This window comes from Canis lupus, chromosome 1, assembly GCF_003254725.2.
Source record: "Canis lupus dingo isolate Sandy chromosome 1, ASM325472v2, whole genome shotgun sequence".
Lineage (NCBI taxonomy): Eukaryota > Metazoa > Chordata > Mammalia > Carnivora > Canidae > Canis > Canis lupus.
Window position 1 is genome coordinate 85,016,749 of NC_064243.1, and position 25,540 is coordinate 85,042,288.

Here is a 25,540-nt window from a genome sequence, read left to right on the forward strand (position 1 = left end):
TTATATATGGGATCCTAGCTTTTACACTACTTTTCATTGTTATCTGTCCCTAACAAGGTCCTTATCTCATCCCCCGCAATATTCACCATCTTTCTTGAGTTATAATGTTTGCTTTCTCTCTCTCTCTCTCTCTCTCTCTCTTTTTAGTAAATATGCTGACCCTGGATTTCACATAAAAAAATACAATCATCAGGGAGGATTATGCACCTCACCTACAGCATACAGGCTTGCAGCCAGAGATGTGTGCCTTCACTTGGTGAGGAGTATCTTCCAGCCATGATTAATGCCTCGATTGTGTTATGAATTCTCCATCTCCCACCCCTGTGGGGACCTTTACTTAGTTTCTTTCTCTTATAGACACACACACGTGGATGTGAGCACACACACATGCTTCAGTATTCCCTCCTGTCTATAAGTTCTTTTATTTCAACACACAACATGAGTCTTTCTTATTAAAAAGAAATGCCTCCCATGAGCCCTATTTTTATTGGTTATTCTTTATTTAGGAAATAAGAAGTAAAGATATCTCATATCCCTAACAAAAAAAATTTTTTGCAAGAGTTACCTAAATGCATTACTTCTGCTTAAATGCCCATTTACTCCTCAATTCCCTAGAAATTTTAGTCTTTTCCAATTATTCCTGAAAAACTGTTTTCATCCAGATCCCTATTTATGTCTGTGTTACAAGTTGCATATAAAATTACTACAAGACTCAGCATTTTAAAACAAGAATAATTTATTATCTCATTTGGTTTCTGTTTGTCAGGAAGTTGGTTGGGGCACAATGGATACAGCGCATCTCTGCTCCATAAGTGTTCAGAATACTCAACCCTGGGGGTGAGAATCATCTGAAGCCTTGTTCATGCACATGTCTGGAGGTTTGTCATGCCTGTGAGCTGAGACTTTAGTTGGGACTCTTCACTGGAACTCTTACGTGTGGCCTTTCCATGTGATCTGGGCTTCTTCACAACATGGTGGCTGGGTTCCAAAGTCAAGCACACTGAGAGAGAACCAAGTGGAAGCTTTTATGACCTGGCTTTGGAAGTCACATAGCATCCCCGGTGCCATGGTCTATTGGTCAGACAGCCATAGATCTACTCTCAGACTCACCCACATCACATGTTTCCTGTATGTATCTCTGCCTTAAACAACATAACATGGCAATAAGAACTTCCATTAAATTCAGTCAAAGGGGAATTACAGATTTGCAACTTCAGTAAAAACAATGAAAATAAGCTTTTCAAATGAAAACAAGACTTAAATAAAAAAAAAAAACAATAATCAAGACATTCTATATCAGAATCTATGAGATGCATCTAAGACAGCACTTAGATGAAAATTTCACTAGCCTTTAAGAAAAGATAATACCAAAGGTATTGGAGCTGTCTTGGACCATAGGAAAGGAATGAAAATTTTCAAGTTTGTTTTATGAAACAAGAATAATAATGATTTTCAAAATTTTACCTTTAATGAATAAAAGAAGCCCACTTGTATATTATTATAATTAATACATTTAGCCTGAGTTCTACCACTCTACATTATATTGCCTGTATATCTATATGCAATCTGTATTCTTTGTCCATTTTGACAGTTCTTCAGATATTTTGGAAATTTTCTATTTTTCAAATTAGTCTTCTAGTCTCAATTCAAACGCCACCTTCTCAGAAAGGACTTGTGTAATCTGACTGAGACCTTCTATGCCACTACTCTGTTTTCTACTCCTTTTTCAGTCTTTTCATATCATGATCAGTACTTGAAGTTATGTTATTGGTTTATTACTTTAGTACTTTATTATCCTTTTTGCTAGGACCTAATCTCCTTTCTGATAAGATCTCTCTCTCTCTCTCTCTCTCTCTCTCTCATTCTTGTTCTCTCTCCTTTTCTCTTTCTCAATAATATAATCAGAGCCCATAGAAGTATACATTGAGTAATATTATGTCAGCCAGGTACTTAAAAATTTTATGCCTGAATGCTATTAGAAGCTGTGTTTTTTTTTTCATTTTCACTTATACTCTTCCTAATAATGTCTCATTCATTTTAAGCACTCAGGAAGTTTGTTATCACTAGATTGAAACTGTAAAGTCTATAACTTTATATAAAATATAAAATATAGATGATGAAGATAATGATAGCTAGTATTCATGAAACATTTACTTTAACGTCAAGCACTATTCTAAGACCTACACATTTAACTCACTTATTTCTTACAGTAATCCTATGATAGGTACCATTGATATTTTTCCACTTTACAGATGAGAAAACTGAATCAGAGTAAATAACTTTCCCAAGGTCACAAAGTTAGCATCGACTTGTTGAAGGTTAAATTAGAATTTATAAAGTCTATAACTATATTTAAGATGGGAAATATGTGCAAAATAATGTTATCCTAAAAGTAGAAGGATTATCCTAATATTATTTTTTCACTATTATGTCTTTGTGTGATTCTTATCCCTTTATTGCATTTTAAGCTGTTTTGTAAGCAGGCATTTTAAAAGTCCCCAAAGCTCATAGAAGGATGATAAATTAATAGAGCAAAAATAGTAGCTTGTATTTAGATAGCATTTACTATATGCCAAGCACTGTTCTTACTGCTCTAAATATATTATTTCATTGAATTCTTATGACAGTAGCTGATACTGTTATTTCCATTTTATACTTGAAAAATTAAAGCACAAAGAAATTTAATAACTTTCTTAAAGCCCCTGGGTTTGCAAATGGCAAAGTCAGAGTTCGAACACAGCCAATCTGATCCACAGTCAGTGCTTATGAGCATTATGTTCTACTAATCACAAAATGCTTATGAGTGATTAAAGAATCTAATGAGATATATATTTCATTATAGGATAATATAATTTGGGGCATGATTTATCCATATGCTTATCTATCCATGTTCCAGATTTATGCTCTTAAATAAACTAAATAAGAACACATTATAGGTATTAGTGAATCATACTGGGTGAATTAAGATTTACATTTGCAGAAATACAGAATCCCCTTCTCCTGGGAAAACACTGGTCATTAACTAAGGTCAAATTATCAGTGATTTTTGAGAATCACAGCCATGTTTTGCACTTACCCAAAATGTTCTTTAAATATTGTCTTCTCTGGGGCACCTGAGTGGCTCAGTGGTTGAGTGTCTGCCTTCAGATCAGGGCGTGATCCCAGGGTCCTGGGATCGAGTCCCACATCGGGCTCCCTGAATGGAGCCTACTTCTCCCTCTGCCTGTGTCTTTGCCTCTCTCTCTCTGTGTCTCTCATGAATAAATAAATAATATTTAAAAATAAATAAATAAATATTGTCCTCTGGATACATTGTATACTGCATATTAGCAAAACAAGCCCATGATATATAGAAGCATTAAGACATTTTTGAATATTCAGATATTTAAAGTATAGTTGCCAAAATAAACTTTCTAAACAAGGAATGACTATTTTATAAAAAAAAATATGATTCCTTTTCAGACATAATCTTCTTGTAACAAATATAATTTATTTTATTTTCTGCAGAATATTAATTCCACATTTCAAAAGAGAAGAAAACAAGAGATGATTAAGTGTGGATTTCAAGGCAAAACTTGGAATTATTCTCACATTCTTGGCTACAGCTTATCATGAAACAGAGTAATATTTTCCAAAAGAAAATAAACAAATGTTAACAATAACCACAATTATAAGCCACTGTTGAACTGAGCATGTGCATAAAGCCCTAGGAACTATCCTTAGATCCCTCTTTTTAGAAGAATCCATTCACAATGAGACAAAATATAATAGTCACCAGAATACATACCACATTGTTTATGATTTCCGGAATCATCAAGCAGCCTATTAATGAGGTATTGGGATAACATGAGGACCTGAATCATTACTTCTTTAAATTAAAAAAAAAAAAGACTAGTTTATTACCCAAAGAAATAAAGTTATACAGAATCTTAAATACATTTCTAGCATATAAATATGCAATAATCACACAGTATAAAAGAAAGGAGATATCAAAACTGTCACTACAGGAAAAAAAGGGCATTGTAGTATAATAGAGTTAGAAAGAGCTAAAAACTGGAAGGAAATTAACCATTGAATGATAAGGATGAAAAGATGTTTTCCTCTTAAGTGTTATGTGTCTGTATTTTCTAGAAACAACTGATACTACTTTTAAGTCTTTAAAGTGTTACAAACTTCTGCCACAAAAAAAAAATAAGGGGAATAATTATTTATTTGATAGGATTAGCAATTGAAAATAGTAAACATGTTTCCTGTATGATCTGAAAACCATAACTTTTATAATCTCGAGGTTAGAAGTTAGTTTAGCAATCAATAGCAGCTGTCAGCTCAGGACCTCAGTAACATAAATAATAAATGATGGTGCCTCCATTGAAATGTTTCTATAAAATTAAAAAATATATATCAAATTATATCTCCGATGGCACACTAAAGAATCACTAGAGGGTGATGTCATCTATAATTTGACATATCAATAACAACAAACAGTAACAGGTTATTAAAAATGCACCTAATCTATGTAAGCAGTATACACACCCCTATCTAGCATAATCCAAATAATACAACTTTTTTGCATAAATAACACGTATTGTAACAAAAGAAAAATCATTAAAATCAGAGGGACCAACCTTCTCAAAGACTAAAACCCAAAAGTAATTTTCACTTTAACTAAACTTACCTAAAATTTTTTGGTAGGTAACAGAGCTTCCCTAACTGGGTCCAAATTCAATCACAAATTTCCAGGAGGTCTGTCATCCTCACTCAAGAACAACTAGGAAATGTACATGCATTCCAGAAAAAAAAAATACTATAAATCAATGCATATATGTAAATATCATTACCCATGTCAGGCTTCTCATTCTTGCTAGAGTTTTATATCAGACAAGAGGACTTCCTTCTGGGTCATTTATCTCCATCAATCTTCCTTCTGTCAATCTCACAGGAAATCAAGGCTTACTTTTCTTTGTTTTTTTTAAGTAAACATAGGTCTTCACAGGTGAGGAAAACCCCAACTAAAAACTTTGAGTCACTTCCTTAAAATTATCAGAAGTTTCACTTGACCAGACTCATATAGCAAATGACAAATCCTTATCTTCAACAAACTCCATTTCAAGACGGTTTAAGGGAAAGGAAAAGGGGAGACAGACAAAAAAAAAAAAAACAAAAAAAAACAAAAAAAAATAAAAAAAAAAAAAAAAACCACACACACAAGTAGAACCAATGTTTGGGCAGGCAGGAGAGGAGATAATCTGAATTTAAATGGAACATTTCCAGGAACAAGAACACAGGCACGCTTTTCCATCTTCTTCTTGTTCTTCAGTCTGATATGGAGATCCAGCTGGAACTCCCATTTCCCAGCGAGTCGGCTCTAGCCATGCGCTTCTGTCCTTTGAATACAGATAGGGGTTCCTAGCCTCTGCATATGGAGGTGATCCTCTCACTCCATCGTGAGTACCTTCATAGGATGCAAGAGGACACGTGTTAGATCCTTGACTGTATGTGGTTTGGGGACCAGTGAGTTGAGGCATAAGGGTTTGCATTGCAAAAGAAGACAAAACTGCCTGAAGACAATTTCATTCTAATTGGGGACTTTTCTGGGCTCCCTACTAACTCCTCCAGAAATAGCTGAAGCTGATTCACTTGCTTTGGGGACACATTTATTGTGGCCAAATTTTTTATGGCACTTGATTGTGAGATCTTAGATTAGCGATGTTGCTTGGTGACACACCAGCCCCCCCACCTACACGTTTTCATTTTGACTTACCTAAATTCAAATTTTAAACTTTCAGAAAGAGCACAGATGGTTTTAAGATTTAGCATTTAATATTTGCTAGGAAAAAGATGTTCAATTCTAATTTATTCTCCTAGCACAAGAAATTCTAAGTTTTTGTGCTAAGCAATTCCATTTATATCCCTGTGAAATGTCCTTGCCATTTCCCTCAGTCTCCACCCCAACTGTTCTTATCACTACCCACACTCAAAAAATCTCTCTCTATATGTATTTGTGGTCTTGATTTCTTCTCTAGAGTGGAAGGTGCAGTAATCCAAGCAATGCCTCAGCCTAATATCATATCATGATTGGTAAAAGAGAGAGAGAGAGAGAAAGAGCCAAGGAAGGCAGGCAGGCAGGCAGGCAGGCAGGAAGGAAGTTTGCATCTGAACTGCCATTCACAAAATTGCTTTACTCTTTGTGACAAACACTACTTCCAAAGGGACTATACAGAGTAAATATTGTTAAGACTCCAGCAAAATGTAACAAGAATGAATGAACATTTCTCCAAAATTTAACATATGCACACATATTTGTAAAGAATTTAAAAGAAAGATACTTATCAGAGTATAGCTTATTAATACAAGTTACTTAACACATTCAAAGATGAGTGAATGATTTATAATAGTATATGCAATAGAGAGATATACTCAATATCTTTGTGGACAATAACATTGATGTGGATTATTTAATGACAAAGACGTCAAGAGCACATTAGATTATTAAGTTTCAAATTTGGTTTCAAAACTAGCATGTAGAATACAACCCTATTTTTGCTAATATAAAGATGTGTATGTGTTTGTGTGTATGTATGTATGTAATAAGTGGAGGAGAGGTGCCCCATTTTTTAAATGGTATGATTATGGGTGATTTTTCTGTTTTTTTTTTTTAAGGTTTTATTTATTATTCATGAGAGACACTGGGAGAGAGGCAGAAACATAGACAGAGGCAGAAGCAGGCTCCCTGCAGGGAGCCCCATGAGGGACTCAATCCCAGAACCCCAGGATCACACCCTGAGCCAAAGGCAGATGTTTAACCACTGAGCCACTCAGGAGTCCCTGATTTTTATTTTTCTTAATTTTTCCTCCATAAATGCATGGTTCTTTTATAAGGAAAAAAAAAATTCAAGTTGTGTATACATGTTGCGCAGTGGACAAAGTTGATTATCAGTTTCATCCTGTGTTATTACCAGTGCAGACTAGTAAGCTAGGGGACATCCTCTCCAAACATGCTCTTCTCTACACAGCTTTGTGATACTGATGTTGTGAGTCTGCAAATAATCCTTCTCTTTTCTAGCTGGTTTCCTGTTGGATTTGGCCATCAGGGACATGTGACTAAAAGGCAAGAATAGGAGGAAGGGATGTGCTTTGCATTTGCTTGTTTCTGGGGATGTCATCCCAGGACCGGCCTGTCATATGATCAGCGGCAGCGATTTATTTTACTCCTCAGTTTCTTCCAGTGCTCCCAGAACACCCCCTTGGTAGTACCAGGGTAAGGTGGGCAGTGTCTTCTCAGTTACTACTGTCATTTACCAAGTCACCTCTAAACCCGTCAAGTTGGAGGGGGGACCAGGGAAAAGAAGGCTCGGCAGCAAGTGCAGGCTGGGGGTAGGCTGCTTCTCCACTTGCAGATCCCCAGCCACAGATTCTCAGATTCTAAGTGTCTGTGGTGGACAGGGCTGCCCCAGGAGTCTCAGGCAAGCCTCAGGAGGAGGATCACAGTGCAGATCCCCTCCACATATTATTTTCTTCTTTTGAAAAACAGCTCCTGGAGTGCTTTTGATTCTTGTGGAGACTGAACTACTAAGCCTGGGACATCAAAATAACCGCATGACCTGAACTGTCCCTCATTAACTGGCTATGATAAGGCCCACCAAGTCAGAAGTTTGGGCAAGTAACTAATCATCGAGTGGATATGCTTTGAAGGGATGTGCATGAGCAGGTGTTTTGACACCTTCATTTGTTCTTCAATGTTCTTCTTTGACACCAACTCCTGCTTCATTTTTCTTGACTTACCCCTGGTCACAAGAGAAATAACTATCAGAATCTGGATGTGAGCAGACATCGGACTGACCCAAATGTCCATTAACTGGATAAAACAGAATGTGATATATCCATACCATGAAATATTAGTCACCAATGAAAACAAATGAAGTATTCATACATGCTACAACATGGAAGAACCTTGAAATCATTATGTGAAAGAAGACGGACAAAAAAGACAGCCATGGTGTATAATTCCGTTTATCTGAAATGTCCCCAGTAGACACATCTGTAGAGACAGAGAACAGATTAGTGGTTGCCAAGGGCTTGATGGGGCAGGGAATGGGAGTGACTACTAATGAGTATGAGGTTTCTTTTTGGAGTGTTGGAAATCTTCCAGTATCAGATGGTAGTGATGGTGGGCACGAGTGCAAATATATCCAAAACCCACTGAATCATACACTTTAAAAGAATGGGTTTTATAGTATGTAAATATTTTCTTAAGAGAACTGTTCTTTTTATTTATTTTTTATTTTTTATTTTTTATTTTTTTTAAGAGAACTGTTCTAAAAATTGCAATTAAAGCCAAAAAATGAAATATGGAGATGAATAGTATCATTAGTTTTTACTCCAGGAAAACGGTTATTTTATCTTTGTTAATCAGCCTGAAATAAATTCAGAAAATAGTTTTCTGTATTTGGGGAGTAAACCATTATTCTGTGTATGCATGTGTGTATTTTTATCCAAAATCTTTCACATGGAGAGCACTTTAATTTTCCCTGGTATTGCTGATTGATCTCTGAGATCTTGCAAAGTATTTGTGATTCTGCACTAAACAATAGAGCAAGAGGGCATTTCACAGAACAGGAAATATGAATATCTGATATAAAACAGATGACCAGCTTCACTAAGAACAAAGTTCATTCATAATGTAAATGTATTGAAAAATAGGCCATCACCTCTCACCCTCAGACTGACTGACCCTGGAGTGGTAACGAGTGAGGAAGAGAAGGCTCATGCATTATTGATGAGACATAAATAGTTACAGCCTTTTAGAGGAATGTTCTGGCACTATATATTAAAATTAATAATCTGCATATCCTTTCGTGCAGTAATCCCACTCTTTATATTCTAGCCCATAGAAATGAAAGTATCAGTGCATAAGCAAATAATGACAAAGATGTATCTGACCCCTTTGGAAGCAAAGTGAATGTCTACCATTTGAGGAATTTGATATATTGTGATACTTTCATATAATATTTCTCAGCCATCAAAAGGAAAGCATAGATCTCTATATGTTTCCCTGAAAATATATTCATGATACATGACCAGGGGACAAAAGCAAGATGTAGAGAAAAGTGGATAACATTTCATTTACGTAAAACAAAGTAGCAAAATGTGTTTCATATGGGTCTTTGTATGTTTGTGTATATGATTTTGTATGCATGGCAAAGGGTATATAGAAAGACATACTTCAGATAGATAATTTTTGGCTACTCAGCTAGTGAGTAGGGGATGGGGGGGGGAGAGTGGGGCAGAAGGAGATTGAATGTCAGTTCACAAAATCAAGTGACCCAGCAAGAACGATATCCCATTAATGCTGTCTTATATATAAATATACATGATTGAATAAAGATGCATAATGAATTTGGCCAAGTGCTACAAATGGACATGTAGAGGTTAGTAGGATTTCAGAGAATATTTTCACCCTTTCCCATAATTTGGTGTATTGTTTAAAGTTTTACAAAGATTATTCATCATTTATATAACCTGAAAACTTGAAAACCTATTTTCAGTGGGGAAAATAGATAATAATATAAGCAATATTTTACTATTGTTATTTTTAACTTGAAATACCTTTGTTAATTTGTGAGCTCAGAAATTATAATACTTTGGAGAATGTCTAGGATTGAAGATACCTTTGTTAGGCTGGAAATAAAAGTGACCATCTAACGAATAGTGCAAATCCCACATGAGGAAGGGCTATGTGTCACTCATATAATGGACAATGGTTTCAAAAATCTTTAAGCCCTCACCCCCTGAAAATGAAGCTGTAGAATATGAAAATGAGAAGCAGTATGTAGTCCTTGTTCTAGTATCAACGTTTTATGTTGTCTCAGTCCCTTTCTTTTTGCTGGGCCTGGAGTTTTTGATCTGTAAAGTGGCCTGGATTAGGTTAGCTATTCTCTCATGGAGATCAGTTAAAATCACCTAGGAGGAGGTCCCTACGAAACATAACAGATCAGAATTTCTGGAGCTAGAGCTTAGAAAACTATATTAAAAAAATCATTCAGGGATGCCTGGGTGGCTCAATGGCTGAGCTTCTGCCTCAGGCTCGGGTCGTGATCCCGAGGTCCTGGGATCGAATATCCCATCAGGCTCCCCTCAAGGACCCTGCTTCTCCCTCTGCCTATATCTCTGCCTCTCTCTCTCTGGCTCTCATTAATAAATAAATAAATAAATAAATAAATAAATAAATAAATATCTTTTAAAAAATCCTTCAAGTCTAGAAGGCTTAAGAATCACATGGCTCTATGTCACATCTAACCATAACTATTTTAAATGCCCTTTTCTGTTGTGGCCACCACACCCTCTTAGGCTAGGAAACGAGTTTTCTCCAAAGATCTGTTGCTGCTTTGGTGACTGATGCTCATGACGGATGTACTAGTCTTGCAGTGGTTTCTCAGGATCTGGTGGGGGGAGGAGAGACAGCTTTTTTTCAGAGTTCTGTGCAGCTAAGGGTGTTGGGGCTTAGCAGGTACTGCCTGGATAGAAGAGAAACTTTTCCATTCTGTCATTGCTTTACCCTAGTGATGAATCCTGGTCTGTCTTGGAGAAGTAATGAATTGGATTTTCTGGGTATGTATTGTTTTATTAGTTGATCTGCCCTATTAATAAGATTTTTCTATGTACAAATAAAATGGAGGTAACAAAAGGAGTGAAAATTTCTACTTTGTTATATAAATTACATTCCAAAAGTTATCATAAGTCAAATTAAATCACTTTTATTAAAGATCTTCTATCACAGTGTGTGTCTCAAAAGAGAAAAATGTGTCCTCATTGCTCCATATCTTCCAAGTACTATAAAGAGATAAAAGTTCATTATATATTTCATATAGAGTGCTTTTTACTCTCCAATTTATTGTAGGATGTTCACATAAGTACCCTGCTTTGTTACTTGATAATTCTCATAGAGCTGAAAATATAATGTGATCAATTAAATATTCATTGCCAGTGATGAACCCATTAGAAAAATCTATCTTTTCCATATATTTTATGCATCCATAAGTAGTTTAAATATGTGAAAAAGAAGAGCTGTGTTATGTGTTAAAAAAATTTAATTGCCACCATTCTGAAACCATATTGTTAAGACAAATAGTGTGGTATGTATGAAGTTTTTTTTCCTATTAATTTTTCATCCATTAAATGTTTTAAATTAAAAACTTATTTTTCCCTAAGCATTTTGCTAGCCACTGAAAATTCAAGGATGAACAAAATATCTTTCCCATTTCCCTGGATCTTGGATTCAGTTGGGGTACTGCTTATAGAAACAAAGAACTGTGGTAAAACATGATGAAGTAGCCACAATAAAAGCATATAAAAATGTTCACCTCATTTATAACTTCCCTTTTTCTACTTCTTCTTCATATGACAAAGTATAATGATCTATCAAAATGCTTTGATATGCTGATTGACTTTAGCCACCAAATAAAACATATTTTAATATTACTGTTGATCCTGTCTTTCATTTTAAGGGAGTTTATAAAAATGGTGTAAATGAAATGAATTGCCTACTAATTCCTAAATATTAGTGTTTTAAAATGGAGAATAACACATGTAGAATCACATGTATCTATTCAATTTAATAAAATGATTAAAACCAGATGTATTTCGTAATATATTTAAGAATATGATGATGATGAATGTTAAATCACATATTTTTTGGATTAGCAAAGCTGTTTTAAAACGTTCTGTGGGGTTTTTCTCTTCTTTCCCCACTTTTCCTTTATTTCTTGATTTTCCTCCATGTCAGATGCGTGCGAGGCATTCAAAGAAAAAAATTTTAAAGTAGCAATAATAACAACAATAACAAAGAGAGAAAGAAAAGAAAGTGAGGAATCCAATATTAACAAAATGCATGTTTAACCAAGTCCAGGAGATCAAGCCAGACTGTGCTTGGTAAATACTCTTTGGAGACACTAATACTCAAAGGTTGTGTTTGCTGTTGTGCTTGAAGTTTGCTTTGCGTGGGATCTAAGACACCAGATGACCAGTAATCTCACTTGCCCTTTCTTTTCTCTGCTCTCTGTGGGCCCTGCATGCACCTCGCTCCCCCCCTCACCGCCCCCTGCAGCCTTGCCTGCCCCTGGCCATCTCCCAGCCCACTTGCTCCCCTCCAGATGTCTGCGGTGGTTAGGATTCAGCAGGTCACACTTTAGCCTGTCAGGACCTGGCGCCTCCGATGCCCAGCATTTGTTCCTCGCTTCATTTCCCCTCCAAATGGCCCTGGGTGACAAGTCTGCCTTGTTAGGCACAGATCTCAGGGAGCCCAAGGCAGCCAGCAGTGTCCCGTTTGGCTACCTGTCATATTGCCTTATGTTGTGGCAGTCTGAGACACCCCCAGTTCTCAGCCTCAGGGAGGGCTGTGCCAGGGAGGGCCTACCAACTGGAGGCTGGACGAATTCATGCAAGGGCTCTTGGATGTAACCTGCAAAGCTCAGCAATGACAACTGCATGTGGGTAGGCACAACATCAGGATCGATTTCTCTTCAGTTTTTGTTTAGCTGAATTCAACTCCCCAAGCATTTATTAGAGCTATGCAGGCTAAGGGAAACCATGCAGTGCTTAAGTTCAAGAAGTTCAACGCACATGACCGGTTTTCATCTTCACAACAACCTTGAGAGTCAAATGGGTAAATGTTTGTTTCTTCCATTCCATGGCATTCCATTCATTCAACCACTTATTCATTCAACAAACTTCTTTTTAATGAATCTACTCTGTACACTACGCACTGCTCTTGGAGGAGAGCTACTCAGAGTCATAAAAATTTGTCATTTTCCATGGGCCACCTGTTTTATGGGAGAGCTGTCAAATTAGGCCGACATGACACAGAGTCAATGTGATAGACCAGCAAAGGAGAGCAAAGCCAATAAGGTGAGATAAGAGGCTAGCCACACGGCTGGGTGCTCAAAGAAGAGGATTCTCCTGTGAGACATGAAGTAAGAGTTTGCCAGGAAAACAAAACTCCCTGACATATTTTCCTCCTGTTCTAAACTCCCCTAAGGCCCTTTGAGGTTATCATTAATATTATTGCTTCTGCGGGAGTTTGTATCCAGTATTAATGCAGTTAGGAATGAGGCCATGTCGATTAGCAAATAAATGGTAAACATGGGGCAAAGCAATCTCATTCTGTCTGACTCATATTTAATGCTTTTTCTCATGAAACAATATTATTTCCTTAGGAGGAGCTAATTCTGTTTTGAAGAAAGCATTGATAGTAGAGAAGAAGTGAGTTATAAAATTGAGAAATTTAATATAATTATAAGCCAGAGAATAACAATAAGTTTGAAGATTTTGTCTGAAATGCTCAATATTCTAACTCTGACATACAAAATAAGTGGACAAAGCTGTCTATTTATATTTTCAATTAGGCTTATAATGCGGTAAATATTTTTTAATTTTTGTGAAGTATCAGTTCCATTCAAGCTTCACTAAACAAGAAGAGAGTAATTTACAGTTGAATTTCATATTGAAGAACTTTTCTTTCCTTTTCTTTGTTTTCTTTCAGGAATGATCAGGGACCTTAAAAGCATCCTCCTACCCAGCCAAAGAGGATGCTTCAAAATCATTTTATTCGATAATTAGATGACGTAAAACCAGCAAGACAATATCAATGCATTCCTCTTGTAGGCTTTCCTGGAAAAATAGCAGGAACTACATCACAAAAGATCACTAAGCAAAATTACTGAATGGAAAACCATTAGACTAGAAATGTCAGCTCTGCCAAAGTTTGCTGTGTGGCCCTGAATACATCACTTCATCAAGGTGAGGCCTTCTACTTCCTTTATATGACAGAGAAAGTAGTCACGATGGTGTTCCAATTTACAAGGTTTGGGTAGACAAATTAAATAATATATGCAAAATAATTTGAAATATAAAATATTATGCATAAGGTACTAAAAAGGAAGGGAACTTTCATTTATTATTTCAAATGGAATACTTTGTATATATTAATAAAAAATAATGTTTGTGTTGCCAAATATCCAAGAGAATGAGCTGAGACAGACAGATGTGTGGGAAGCCATGCATCTTCTCATGGGTGGGTTATAACAATTCTTGTTATGTTGCCTGTTTCTTTTAAATACTTCAATATAGATAGTATGATATATGAGTAGGATAAATTAACTATAATCTACATGCTAGAATGGATTATTAACTTTTGAACATTTGAATTGGGATAATTAGATAGTATTTCAAAGTGGCTAATCAGTGTTATGTTGCTTCCAGTAACAATAATGTCTTCTACTATCACCAGCTCTATTGGCAACAGAATGGTAGAGATGTCTGAAATAATTTTCCCATTGTAAAGATGATATGAGAACTTCATGAGCCAGCCCCCTAATGTTCTTCAAAACAGTGCCCTAGTCCTAGGACTCCTGTTATTTTCCATGCTCAAGGGCAATATAGAAAACTCATCTCATCCCAGCTAGATGACTAACTGATTCTCAAGATTTGTCAAATGGGCCTCCTTACAGAGAACCATTCATGCAAGGTATTAGTGAATGACTGTAGGATAGAGCTGGAGTTTCATTTAGTTTAAAGAATAGGTTATTGGAATATTTCTTACCTTGTTGGTAATAAATCTGTGTGTGCAGACTTGTATCTGACACTTGCTTTTGTTGGAATATCCCACTGGTATGTTGGAGGGGGTCTATAGCTCATCACTACTTCATTCCCTACCCCTGGAGAAGTGGGGGAAGGGGGTTGAAACCAACCAAAAAGGCCTAATAATTGAGAACGGACAAACTGTCTTAAGTGACTTTACCAAAATTATCTTTTTAGTATTTGGAATATCAATCCACATTTTTCTCATAAATGTACCGAATATCTACTATAAATATCAGACTTATGGAAGAGATTATTACTTTGTATGCCACGATATTCTTTGAAAAACTTCCAAGAATATATTTCTTGAAACTACTGTTTTTTTCTGAGGAATTAGTGTGAGTCCATAATTTTTACATAATGAGAGTCATGTAGCCTATTTTATCTCCTTTTTTTCTTTAGTTCACAGAAAACTCTAAGTTTTATATTTGATTTTATGTCCTCTGGGTTTCATTTTAGTTTTCTTCCTTGATGTGGTTTTGATTTTTTTTTAATTTTAGTCAAATTCTACTTCTTTTGTTATTACAGTGGGGTTTTATTTATTTATTTTTCAATTTTTAAAAAAGATTTTAGTGCAGCCCAGGTGGCTCAGCGGTTTAGCACTGCCTTCAGCCTAGGGTGTGATCCTGGAGACCCGGGATCAAGTCCCACGTCAGGCTCCCTGCCTGGAGCCTGCTTCTCTCTCTGCCTGTGTCTCTGCCTCTCTCTCTCTCTGTGTCTCCCATGAATAAATAAATAAAATCTTAAAAAAAAAGAAAAAATTTTATTTATTTATTCATGGGAGACACAGAGAGAGTGGCAGAGACACAGGCAAAAGGAGAAGCAGGCTCCCTGTGGGGAGCCTGATGCAGGACTCAGTACCAGGACCCTGGGATCACACTCTGAGCCGAAGGCAACACTCAACCACTGAGCCACCTAGGCGTCCCTATTTTTTTTTTTCAAAAATTTTAAATGATTTATTTATTAGATAGAGAGAGAAGAAGAAGAAGAAGGAGGAGGAGGAGGAGGAGGAGGAGGAGGGAGACAGAGGGAGAGGGAGCAATAATCTTCAGCAGATTCTGCCAGAGTCAGACACCAGGCTCAGTCTCACAATTCTGAGATCAGGACCCAAGCTGAAATCAAGAGCTGGTTTAGCCACCTAACCCATTCATGTACCCCTATTTTATTTTTTACCTTAAATTTGTTACATTGATTAGAATTACAAACATACTTACAAATGAACTTATCATATAACTATCTAGCTGTGTTCCAGAGATGAGACAAACTCAAGGGCCTCCTACTCCTCTGACATCTTAACTCCTCTTCTATCATGTAATAAAGATTTCAAACATGACTGATGTAGGAGAACTTTGCAACATGAAAAGATGGCCTTTCTCTGCAAGCCTACTTTCTTTCTTTTTTTTTTTTTAAATTCCAGTTAATTAAAATACAGTGTTATATTAGTTGTACAATACAGTGATTCAAAACTTCCGTATAACATCCATATAACTTCCATATAACACCCAGTGTTCATCACAGTAAGTGCACTCTTGGGGCACCTGGGTGGCTCAGTGGTTGAGCATCTGCCTTTGGCTCAGGTTGTGATTTCAGGGTCCTGGGATCAAGTCCTGCATCAGGCTCCCCCCAGAGAGCCTGCTTCTCCCCTTGCCTGTGTCTCTGCCTCTCTTTCTGTGTCTCTCATGAATAAAGAAAATCTTTAAGAAACAAAAACAAAAACAAAACAAGTGCACTCTTAATCCCCATCACCTATTTCACCCATCCGTCATTCACCTCCCCTCTGATAACCATCATTTTGTTCTCTATAGTGAAGAGTCTATTTCTTGGTTTGTCTGCCTCTCTCTCTTTTTTTCCTCTTTGCTTGTTTTTGTTTCCTAAATTCCTCATATGAGTGAAATCAGATGGTATTTGTCTTTCTCTGACTTATTTCACTTAGCATTGTACTCTTAAGCTCCACTTCATGTAATTTATAAATGGTAAGAGGTCGTTCTTTTTGATGACTCAGTAATACTTGAAACTTGATTATTATAAATGTTGCTATAGACATGGGGTGCATGTAGCCCTCTGAATTAGTGTTTTTGTATTCTTTGGGGAAATACCCAGGAGTGTGACTGCTGGATCGTAGGGTAGTTCTACTTTTTAACTTTTTGAGGAAACTCCATACTGTTTTCCACAGTGGCTGTACCAGTTTGCCTTCCCATCAATAGTACAAGAGTGTTCCTTTCCCCCCTACATCCTTCCCAACACTGTTGTTTCTTGTGATTTTAGCTGTTCTGACAGGTGTGAGGTGGTATCTTATTGATGCTTTGATTTGCATTTCCCTGATAGTGAGTGATGATGAATATCTTTTAATGTGTCTGTTGGCCAACCGAATGTCTTCTGAGCTTATTTCCAGGGTAAACAATTGAGAATTCAGGGAAATTAGTGGACATTAGAAACAACAGCATGAAAGTAACATTTTTAATAAGCTGTAAACTGTCAGAAACAGAAAGTGTGCACATTTTCAATCAGGAATTTCATTAATGAACATGTATAATTAATAAATGGTTTCCTCAAACAATATTAGAATAAAAGTGCTCATTATGTGTCTTTTACAAATGTCTGTAATGTATGTTATAATACCTAGTCTTTCTAAATTTTCTATATTTTAAAAAAACTGCTGAACAAGTTTTTAAATCAATGAATTATTTTTAAATCATTTGTTTTCTATCCCCATTACTTCCATCCTTCCCATCCTTGAGCTAATGATAAATACAGAATCAAGCTCAAGAAGTGCAAGAAAAGGCTTGATGCCATTTTGAAACTCAGGTTATTCTCCTTTAGGCACTGAAATCCTTCCTAGTAGAAAGTCAGGAACTTGCATTCAAATGGGTTAAAGCCACTGCTTAGTTAGCACTAACTTCCAACATCTTTGAAGTAGTTAGTGGCCTAATTTTCCCCCTTAGCATTTATTTCCTTTGTACCCAATGTCTTTGAGGTTTAAAGTTAGGATTAATTTCCTAATCTTCACGTTGTAGTACTTATCATCTCTCTCATCAGTCTAATATGAGTTAATTAGAATCTGTAGTTAGTTCTCAATCTGTGTTATAGTAGAACAATTGAAAAGAGAGGCACAGACACAATTATGTTGTTTTATGTCTGGAGGAGACAGAAAGCCAGTGGGGCTTCCCTTATTAGGTTAATATCTACCTGACTTCAAATGTTCCAGTGATACAAATAGCAATGGAGTCAATGCTCATTCCACCCACCATCTCTCCTTGCCTTACCCTGCTCCTTACAATCCAATTAATTCAAAGGTGATGGAAGAAGAGACATGTTTCACATGTCAAAATGACAATGTTCATTACATGATTCACAGAATGACAAATGTTGATGGCTTTGGGTAAATCCATGCTTTTACTTTTAAAATAAATTCTCTTTTTGTCATGTTTTACAAAAAATCCTCCTTCAAATCAAAAAAAGTATTTGCCCAAAGAAAGCAAGTGCCTGAATAATTTCTTTTGATGACCACAATGGCTTGATAAACATGAGAATTAAATAAATATACAACGTTGTGTATATTGTTAAATAAATATACAATGTTACCTCTAACTGATAATCCAGGAGTTGGTGGTGTGGTATTCCAAAAGGAAACTTTGCTTTTGAGTATACTTTGCAAGGCCAACTTTTGCTATAAAGGTTATACATTACACTCTTCAAAATCTATGTGGTTTAGTCCTGGTCTGAAATTTAATGAACAAATAAGCTATTCATAAAAACATCAAAAGAGAGGTACAATATTTGGTATAATTGTGTATACACAGTATTTCTTGTATTCATGTAAACTCGAAGCCTCTAATTCAATGGTTAAAAACAGTAAGAATATAATCAATCTGAATGGGTCATTAATGTTTAACAAATTGAAGTTTTTAAAACACATAGGTTCCAACAATATTCACTGTATATGTAGAAAGATCTAAAACCCACTCCTTAAGAAAATTCTAGTTGCAAATCACAAGGAGCCATTAGGACATGAATAAATGTAAAACAAATGAAAAACAGGTTTTAAGGTACCAAGATCAGGTGGTAAGGAAACAAAATAAATGTCAGCTACTTAAGAAATCTACATTGAATAAGAAACTACTAATACTCTTTCAAAAGGGATATTAAGGAATTATCTTAAAGATATTCTCCTCAGAGTCCTGTAGATTCATAAAAGTATTAGCTAAGTTGTTTTTTTCTTATCTTTATATAAAATACAGAGTATGAAAACTGTTTATGATTAGCTAAAAGTAGATTTTAATTGACTCTGATGTCAACTTGTTTCTCAAAGGTAGTTATTTTTGTCAGAATATTTTCAAGGGAGAAGTTTTTGTCATAGGCTCCTCCGTTATATAACTTGTACAAAACTGAAATTATAATAAATTAGATTGGGGGAGATACCACATTGCCATTTATTTTTGGCTTTTTAAAAACCTATAAATTAACTAACAAATATGATGAAGTATTTTTATTAGAAATCAAAGTTCTGAATGAAATTTACAACCGGGCAGCCCTGGTGGTCCAGCGGTGTAGTGTGATCCTGGGCGTGATCCTGGAGACCTGGGATCGAGTCCCAGGTCGGGCTCCCTGCATGGAGCCTGCTTCTTCCTCTACCTGTGTCTCTGCCTCTCTCTCTGTATCTCTCATGAATAAATAAATAAAATCTTTAAAAAAAAGAAATTTACAAACTAATATTATGGTTGAATTATTTCCTTTTATTACAATTTGTTCCTAGCCTATAAATGTGACATTCATTTTTAGTTCTAGTGTTTATTTCTATGGAGCTGCCTCATGAGCTACAGGAGTTTTAATTTTATTGTCAAGGGGAAAATACGGAAATTCAATTCCATTTTGTTGGCTGTGAAAAGAGAACAATACATACTTTTAATCTTTACACATCTCCTTTGAGAATACTGATAAAATATATGTGAAAGTTGGGAAAATAATAAAACCTATGGCAAATATAAGATGATGCCAGAATTCTTACTGCATCTCACCTGGAAATATCAGTGCATTCTTCCTGGATGATTTGAGCAGAAAACAGTGTTCTGAGAATGTATTTTACAATATTGTATGTTGCAATATTGCATCTTGATGCAAATCCACAGAGTTAGCTCATCTAGATACTGTCTTGGTGCCATTTAGAAGGGAAATCCATTTTCTAAACAAATGCAGGCACTTGCCGGGGCCATTGCTTGGTGGGTGAGTGTAGGCTGGATTTTTTACTTAAAAGACCTGGTGTTGTGAACAACATTTATAACTGTATGTGTGATCCAGCAAATGTGCTTTAATTTAAAAATTCACATTTTCACTAAAAAAGCTTAACCTTAGGAATACCCAGCTGGCTCAGTCGGTAGAGCATACAACACTTGATCTTGAGAGTAGTGAGTTCAAGTCCCATGTTAGCATAGAGTGTACTGAAAAAACAAAATAACCTTATATAGGCTTTGAACACTTACTAACAATGAAATGGTCTCACATGGAGAAACTTATTCCCCATGTGGTTAGATTAGTTGTGGCTATATGAAAGGGATATACTAAAAAAATAGATGTGTAATACTTAGTGACATATTTATTGGATATGCTCAAAATTACATGTAGTAATAATTGGCCACATATTTTATAAACTGCAAAGACTATTAAGTTTCAATTGTTATTTATAATGTAGGTCAGCACTATTCCATCAAAAACAGAATGCAAGGCATGTTTGTAATTTAAAAATTTCTAGCAGCTACATAAAAATATTAAAACTGATATTAAATAAAGTTCAGTAGTATGTTTTATTTAACATACTATATCCTAAATATTATTAACCCAACATGTAAGCAAAATAAAAATATTATTTTCCCCTTTTTTTTTCATACTGTAGTTGAAACCCAGTGTATTTTTGACACTTAAATCACAGGTCAAAGGATTTAATTTTCACCAGAAATACTTTATCTGTATCGAGATTTCATAAAATTTACAGTTGACAAAGCTGTCCCAAGCATATTTAACATTTTAAAAAAGATTTTATTTATTTATTTAATCATGAGAGACACACACAGAGAGGCAGAGACATCTGCCCCCACCCCGGTGGGGAGTCTGATACAGGACCGCATGCAAGGACCCCGGGATCACGACCTGAGCCAAAGGCAGATGCTCAACCAACTGAGTCACCCGGGTGCCCTGCATATTTAACATTTTTTTTAAAGTAAAATGAAAACACTGATTCTTCAGTCACACTAGCCATGATTCAAGTGCTCAGTAGCCATCTGTAGCCTGTAGCTACTGTTGTGGATAGGATGGTTGAATTACATAACTACAATAACAATTTTCAAGTGTATGTTTCCTAAGCATCAGATAGGCTTTTGGATATCTTAAAATCCTAAATATATAACAAACTTTTAAGAGTGAATATTGAAATAAAGATGTAAACCATCAAATTTTAAAAAGTCATATTTTAATAAAATATATAGATTTATATGAAAAATTTAGTAGAGTAATAGATGTATACTTTGCTGAAATAGTAGTTGCCAATACAATTTACTCCATGGCCATCATTTTTCCATAGAATGACTTCTGTCTGTAAGAGCCACATTCACATTTTTCGTATTTGAAAAATGAATAATGGAAATGTTTCCTCCATTTTAAGAAAAAAAAAAAGGGTACTTTTCCTACACATCTTCTAACTTAGGACTTCTTAACTTTCAAGGAAGAAAGGAGCTAATGCAGTTCTTTTTTTTTTTTTTTTTCTTTTTTTTTTTTTGTTAGTGAAAGTAGCCTTTCCATCTAGATGAAGGATTTGGAGAAGACAGGTTTGATTCCTTATACTACTTTTATTTTTCAGTTGCAACTTGGAAAATGAAATTTTGAACAAAATTCTGAATAGCCACCCTCAACTATTCTCTTTCCTAGTCCCTGGAACAATGTAAGGATTGCAAAGATTTACCAAGTATTTAAAGAAAAATCAACGTTTACTGCGAGTTTTGGTGCACTATTTTTCTCCACTTTTATATCTATCCCATACATCTGAAGAACTTTTTAGAGATAAGATTTATTATTTTGATGGGGAAAAATTATTGAGAACGTGTTCCATTCTGTTGTTTTATACTACCTTAGTCACCATTAAGTAACAGGATGAAAATCTTGGCTATATGTTCTCTATAAGAAAACAAAATGCAAAATAATAATCTTCTCTTCTCCAAACAACTGGATAAATATCATTCAGATTCCTGATTTTTTTTTTTTTTTGCTTAATTGGTCTTAAAAATTTGCATGAATGTCATATGTAAAAGCATGTGTTAAATGTGTACACCTCATAAATATTTCAGAAATTGAATATTTTCATTTTTCATGATTTTATTCATTGAAAATATCTATACTTCAGTTTTCTTTTTAAAAAAATCTCGAAATAGGGATGCCTGGGTGGCTCAGTGGTTGAGTGTCTGCCTTGGGCTCAAGTCTTGACCCTGGAGTCCTGGGACTGAGTCCCACATTGGGCTCCCTGCAGGGAGCCTACTTCTGCCTATGCCTATGTCTCTGCCTCTCTCCCTGTGTCTCTCATGAATAAATGAATAAAATCTTAAAATAAACATCTTGAAGTAACTTTTTTAAAACACTTCAATGAGATGAAAGAGATCAAAATGTTTAAATAAAAATCATAAAAATTATTTTCCTTATAAATTGTTAGGCTGGGCAGCCCGGGTGGCTCAGTGGTTTAGTGCCACCTTCAGCCCAGGGCCTGATCCTGGAGATCTGGGATTGAGTTACATGTCAGGTTCCTTCACGGAGCCTGCTTCTCCCTCTGCCTGTGTTTCTGCCTCTCCCTCTCTCTCTCCCTCTCCCCCCCACCCCCTCTCTCTCATGAATAAATAAATAAAATCTTAAAAAAAAAATGTTCGGCTGTTTTAAAAGTATATGCTTAAAATGAATAATACTATGAGCTTTTATCGTCTGGACAATATTCATTGTCTGAATATTTTATATGAATTTTGCAACCCCTGAACAGTCAGTGAGTGTCCAAAATACAGAGTCCATTAATCATTAAAGTTTCAAGTCTTTATTTTACTGAATCTTTTTTGTTTGCAAAATATATTTAGCTATACGGATAGCTTTGAGTCTGAACTTGACTTGGTGTGAATTTGAATGACTTTTATGGTAAATGACATGGACTGGCTCTAAGTTCACACATTGTTCTTTCTCCCATTGAAAATTAGTGTTCCTGTAACTCCTTTCAGAGAAAGCAGATGTCTCGTTATTTTCCTGTTCATGATGTCCTATGATTACAAGAGCATTGTAATACTTATTCCAGCAATGTAATTCATGCCACTATAAATATGCTGAACTGTCTTGTAACCCCATGAAGAGGCAATGAATTGCAGCAACAAAGGCATGTTCAATGCAGAGAATGATGTGCAAATAAGAAAAGCATGCAGCCTCATCTCTTTAAAAGAAAACAGCTTTTACAAGACAAATTTTATCGCAGGAAGTTTGTTAATACACCTGGCAATTTTTATACTAGCATTTTATTGTGTGTAGTGTTGCTTGTAATAAGTAATATATCAGTTACAGTGTTGAAAAACATTATTTTCACATGTTTTTATTTTATGGCCATGGTTACAATGGGATTTGAGCTCCAGAAAATACAAAGGAAGCCCTATTTCGCTATTTGTTGCAAGTTTATGTGCTAAATAAATCTTTTTTCATATGTTGGTGTTCCTACTGGAAAATGTTTTTCATCAATGTATAATGCCGCATATAGCCATATACATGTATTTATCCATATGTATCACAAAGAGTATCTACTCCTGTTTAAATTTTTTAAAAATTATAGATAATGTATAATTTTTCATACCTACTCTTTACTTAAAAAAATTACATCCAGTCTTCCTATTCTTTTCTAACAGAAAGTTTTTGAGAGTTGTCACTTTTTAGGTAGAGAAAGATCATATCCCTACCAGCAGGATAACTTCAGGCCAGCTTTGCCTTCTTGTGTTTCTGTATAATTTCACATTTTTTCCCCTCCAGGATGCATAAGCCAGGGCAAAGATGGAGAGCTAGAGAATATACTTGGAGTTTTCTGGTACTTTCTTTACTCTTCCCCTAAACTACTCTGAGTTCTTTGCTTCCAAGGGCTAGGCCCATCTTGTTAATGAAATCTTTAAAAATGTTGGGAACTTGATCCCAAGTGTGTTTCTGCTTCCATTCTTTCCTGCCTCCATGCCCATAAAAGCACACCTCTCCCACAGTGTCATCTAAAGACCATAACACATTTTGCCACACTGCCTTCCGTTGTCATCCTTCTGCTTCCCTCCTCAGGAAAGGGGAACAGATTGAGAAATATGTGCATTGTTGTGGTCCTCAAAACCTGCCTCACAGCAGAAGCATTAGAAATACCTGGGAACTTGGTAGGAGATGCAAATTCTTGGGGGCATATTCAGCCTACTAAATTAGAACCTCTGGGGGTAGGGAGCACCAATTTGTGTTTTAACAAATTCTCCTGTTGATTCTAAATTTGAAAAACATTGGTGTAGAGAAAGGCAATGCCAAACTCCCCCCAAATCACATAGTCAGAGGTCAAAACCAGTCTGAAAATCATGTGCCCTGACTCCTAGATCAGAACAACATGCCCAAGACTCTGTGTACGTGTGAATCTCCTCCTGTTCTTCTTGCACTCCTGTTTCAGGCTTATTTGGATAATTTTGGAAACAGAACTTCTCTAGGACTTCACTTAACTTGAAGAAATTAATCAATTAGCATATTTTAATAATGTGAAAAACAAATGAGAGTATAATGCATAATGAATACTTTCCATTAAATATTTCTTGACTTTGAAGACCATATTGGAAATAATGGCTCTTTGATTAGTCTCAATCATTTGTTTCTAGGATCACAGTTCTACAAATGGGAAAGTCTGAATGTTTTAAAGCACTCAACAAAATCTTTGTGAAGTCTGCTTCAATACATCTGTTCAAGAAGTGAAAAGACTCTTGTGGGATCACACCAAGTACTCAAATACCACTCTTACCTTTCTTCAGTGTGGTATCAGAAAATTCACCTAAAATACGTCAGGGAAATGGTACTCAGTTCTTCTGGCACTTGCAGACATTCCAGTGCTTTAGTACCATGTTGTTTTATTGGTCTTAAACTTATAAATGAACTATGGGCACCCTCCTATTTTATTGCTTGCAGATAAGATTTACTCTGTACCTTTCTACTCATAAAATTAGTTCTTTCTCAATTTCCTTCCGGTAGTATCTATGAATTTTCATTTTGTATATTTTAAAACGTTAATATGGTGGCCTAGCTCACCCTTCAAAGTACTTAGGGATCTAACAAAGACCATAATTTGAGAGGAAAAATGAACCATCTAAAAAAAAAAAAAAGAAAAAAAAAGAAAAATGAACCATCTTTCCTCTCAAGGTTAATATTTCAAAAATGATCACGGTAGAAAAAAAATGATCATGGTAGGATAGTTGACACAAGTCTGAGATTTCCAAAGGGGTTTGGCACTGGAACTATATTTTTTGCAATACAGGTTTAAATACCTTGCATGGTAAAACATTTCTAGAGTCCAAGAACTGGAAAGAAGACAAGTTATCAAGGGTGATTAGGTTTAGCAGGTACAATTTCCCTATACCTCAGGTATCTCCCCACCACCCCCGGCGCTGTCTCTAGGAGCACTTTGTGATAAATAAAATGAAATTATCCTCACCTGGGGGTTTGCACTGACAGGCATAAATCCAGGTAAAACGCATTTGTACGATGCAGCCAAGTATATGACTTAGTGTGCCTACAATGGGATTCCTTTGGGCCTGTAAATTGACAGGCACAGCCAGGAGGATTATGTAAATAACCAAGGGAATGAAATGTGATATAGAGGATGTCAGTCAATCCAGTCAGGCTG

General features: G+C 35.7%; 1 long non-coding RNA gene across 9 annotated transcripts in view; it reads right to left on the reverse strand.

Annotated features, from left to right (window-relative positions):
• Positions 1 to 718: 718 nt before the first annotated feature.
• The window catches only part of LOC112644717 (uncharacterized), a 61,303-nt gene continuing 36,481 nt past the window's right edge, over positions 719 to 25,540 (reverse strand). For 2 of the 9 annotated variants that reach the window (XR_004809204.2, XR_007401058.1), the window contains 4 exons: positions 4,676 to 5,452; positions 3,788 to 3,868; positions 3,077 to 3,251; positions 719 to 1,142 (listed from right to left, as the gene is read on the reverse strand). This is a non-coding gene — a long non-coding RNA (uncharacterized LOC112644717). Of the gene's footprint in view, positions 1,143 to 3,076; positions 3,252 to 3,787; positions 3,869 to 4,675; positions 5,453 to 18,216; positions 18,354 to 25,540 lie in introns of all 9 variants that reach the window. The other 7 variants (XR_007401064.1, XR_007401068.1, XR_003126675.3 and 4 more) reach the window with 7 other exon arrangements.